Genomic DNA, 3,822 nt, shown 5'->3' with positions numbered 1-3,822 from the left:
TTACCCTCTTGCAGCACTGCCACAGCGTGCTACGATGATTTTTGGAACGGTGTTGGCAGTACTGCCAGCGCTGACAAACAATTTTGGAACACAGCCGAAGTACGGTGGACTACTCACGTGATTCACGACTAAGATCGATTCTTCATAGATGGTGCTCGTGGGGCTTAGATCACTATTTACTCCGGATCTACAATAGGTGTTTTAAGCCTTAAGTCGTAATAAATTGACCAATTACAGTCGAATCCGAGAAGAATAAGCGACTGTGATTCGCCCATTTCTTATGGCTTAAGGCTTAAAACCCTATTGTAGATCCGGACTTATGTCACAGGCTGGGTTCTAGGAGACGTTATTAGCGATATTTGCGTTATTCTATCTTCATCGTCCATTAAATGTGAAACAAGGATAGTTTGACACAAATAGCGTTGATAGCGCGCTCCCCGAACGCAGTCATAGGCTGCGTTCCATAGCGCACGTGAAGTGATGAGCATAGGCTGGATTCACACTGCATCCGATGTGCGTCGTATGACGCTCTACAACCAATCAGAAAACAGGATTCCGATGGATTTTGCTTCGTATCATCGGAATCCTGTATTCTGATTGGTTGTAGAGCGTCGTACGACGCAAATCGAATGTAGTGTGAACCAGCAATAAGCTCGGTTTTTCATTTGTTAATTTTTGTCTTCTGTGACGTTTCCTTACTCCCTTCAATTTATTATTGGTCGTATCAACTCAACGCATGGAGTTGGAATTTATTTGGGAACCATGAATCATGATGTAAGAATACAAGTGTTTTATTGCGCATAATGGCAGTCGAATTTAATTTTAGCAAATTTCTTATTAATGTTAAATTTCTGATAGCAGCTCTATATGGGCTTATAACATTTCGAATTAATTTTCCGATTAGTCATCGACTGTACGTCTTAAGGTAACTATTTTAGCGACAAAAAGGATCACGTGATCAAAATGGACATTTGATATTCGTCAATTTTGACCACGTGATTCTTTTTGTCGCTGAAACAGCCGGTTTGAGCAGCCCGTGAAAATTCACCTTTAGGATCAAACACCTTATATTCATGCATTTAATGGTAATAATAATAATAATAATAATAGAAGAAGAAGCTGGTTAATTCTCTCTTATGGGCCTTCTACAATAAGCCGCAAGTCAGAACGTCAGAAGTCTTAACCAGTCTTAACCAACTCGTTCAAGTTGGCTATTGGGCAACTTCACCGATTATGACTTAAGATCGTTTAGAACTTCTGATTTGCGGCTTATTTTGTAGAAGGGCTATTATGATTATTAGGCTTTTATCCTCATAATGTAAAAAATTGTATTTTTCCATCTATGGTTAATTACAAACTGATGGTTTTGTAGTGAATAATTTTTAAAGTTGCCACTACAAAAATATTAGTTTAGTGATTAATCACAGCTAGAAAAAAACAGTTTTTATCATCAGGTTAAGTGAGATTAAATCTAACCTATATGTATACAAGTTAACCTGATAATTAAAAACTATATCATAATCGTATTATTTTATCCTTATAATGTTGTTCACCGAATGTTAAAAACAAGAATAAAATGATACATATTTGTTCCTATTGCTTGTGCTTTTCAATTATGTCTCAGGCTGGCTCACACTCATAGAATCATTTCATGTGTTTGTTTATCAAATATTAAGCGAGGACAAATGATGCTCATAAGCGTTGTGAGCGCCAAATGGGACGCAGTCATAGTTCGATTTAATATTTACAACAATATTAAGAGCGCGATTTTACCGATACGAATGCAGACTGCAATGACGATCCTGATTACACTGCATCTAACTTCTGAGTGTTTTTCAGGTAATCTCCTTCGGTTTAAAACGCCCTTTAATCCAGCGATAGTATTCGATGAGGAACGCAAATCGGTAAAGGTTTCTTGAAACTAGAGAACAAAATCTTTTTGCGATTTTGCAAATTTTACACAATCATTTTACAAATTATACACATATCTTATTTACACACACACATATACACATTATTTATACACGCAAGCATAAATAAAGGTATATTTCTAGAACGAGTTTGGCTACTACAAATTACTCTACTGTTTATGATTAAAATTTAATTTCGGAAACGTCATAAATTAAATCGCAGGAAACACGATTTCGCAATTAACAACTGCAGTTTCTTCGTAAATTGCTTCTTTAATATAATTGATGACCTTAGTTAGCATATTAATTAGAAATATCTCTCTTGTTCTAATAATAAGATTTATCATGAAAAATTGTATATTTTTATATGTTGAATCGTTGAGGCCAATAGCCATTACTATAGACATGTATATTCATTTGATATTGAATAATATAATTTAACGATTTATTCAATAAATCGGCACATAGAATACTATTCACTATTGCTAATAATAGTCCCTTATAATTTCATGTACTTAATTAATATGGAATGAATGAACTCAAATACAGCCGGATTAATTATCGTACTTTATTACGTGATAAATAATCAGGGATGGGAAGTAACTCGTTACTTGTAACGAAGTTACAGTTAGAGTAACTTTTTTTCAGTAACTGTAACTTAACTTCGTTACTTTCTTTCCATCTGTAATTATAACTTAACTTAGTTACATCTTTTAAGTAACTAGTAACAAATTTAATAGTTACTTTCATAGTTATTTTATATATTTGAAACGTATTTGTCAATTTAGTGTGTGGTAGTGTCCACTTGGCGCTACAAATACTTCGAAATATTTGATTAATCAGAAGAAAGAAATTTAATTAAAGCGTTCAATGAACTCTTGTACCTGTTTGGTCTATATTTTGGGATCTAATGGAATCCGCCAATCAAATACAAGAGCGCTCAGTGAATGATTGTAAACTATTTTGGATTAGTGCTGGAATTTATTTGCAACTTTTAGCCGAATAAAAAAATAATTTTTTTTACAAAAAATGTTGTATATGTGTGCTATTTCATATTCATATTCATATTCATATGTGTTTATATTACTTTAACGAAAAACGTCTTTGCCATACAATTTTTTTTATCTTTTTGAATAAAATTGTATAACATGTAAATGTAAGCCAGTCTTTTTTTTAATTGTCCAATGCTGCATTACACTGATGACCCCGTGTATCATCCTTGTTTAATATTATGTGAAAAACAAGGGTAAAACGATACATGAAGGCAGTTGGATAACGTTTCTAATACAGCCCTAATAGTATCGATACTATTAGTAAAAATTCCGATGAAAAAAGTAACTTAAAAGTAACTTAAAGTTACTTTTTCAATAACTGTAATTGTAACGAATTACTTTTCAGAGTCAATAACTGTAACGGTAATTAATTACTTTTTGAAAGAGAAAAACTGTAACTGTAATTAATTACTTTTACAAAGTAACTTTCCATCCCTGTAAATAATACATATAAAACATTGTTTGTTTTACATTTACATATGTACAGGATATCTCTAACGTGATTACTGACTTATTTATCTCTTTGAAGTCGAATAAAAAATATGTTCAAACAAGTCTTATAGTTTGACGCGACACAAATAATAGCAAAATCAATTTTTGAAAAAAAAAACGATTTTTCATGATCATACGAAAATCATGGCTGTTTTTGTAAATGAAATTGTATGATTTTTTTACATAATATAATTCCTCTGATTATTGTTGATATAAAATTATTGAAATAAATATATTAGACAAGTCAATAATTTATTAGTTATTATATATTTTATTCTGGCAAATATTGACTTGAAATATAAAATATCTCTCGTAATATAGTGGATAGATAGACAGATAGATCTTTATTGATCCCCTCGGGATCACAA

The 3,822-nt window shown here is 32.1% G+C and overlaps 1 protein-coding gene across 1 annotated transcript in view; it reads right to left on the bottom strand.

Annotated features, from left to right (window-relative positions):
- LOC108761649 (putative uncharacterized protein DDB_G0282133) overlaps nucleotides 1-3,822 on the bottom strand; it is a 20,065-nt gene that overhangs the window by 14,235 nt on the left and 2,008 nt on the right. The window contains exon 2 of the mRNA XM_018508292.1: nucleotides 1,823-1,824. The gene's annotated coding sequence lies outside the window, so the exon portion shown is untranslated. The remainder of the gene's footprint in view (nucleotides 1-1,822; nucleotides 1,825-3,822) is intronic.

This window comes from Trachymyrmex cornetzi, unplaced genomic scaffold, assembly GCF_001594075.2.
Source record: "Trachymyrmex cornetzi isolate Tcor2-1 unplaced genomic scaffold, Tcor1.1 scaffold1093, whole genome shotgun sequence".
Classification (NCBI taxonomy): Eukaryota; Metazoa; Arthropoda; class Insecta; order Hymenoptera; family Formicidae; genus Trachymyrmex; species Trachymyrmex cornetzi.
This window is presented reverse-complemented; position numbering and strand designations above follow the sequence as displayed.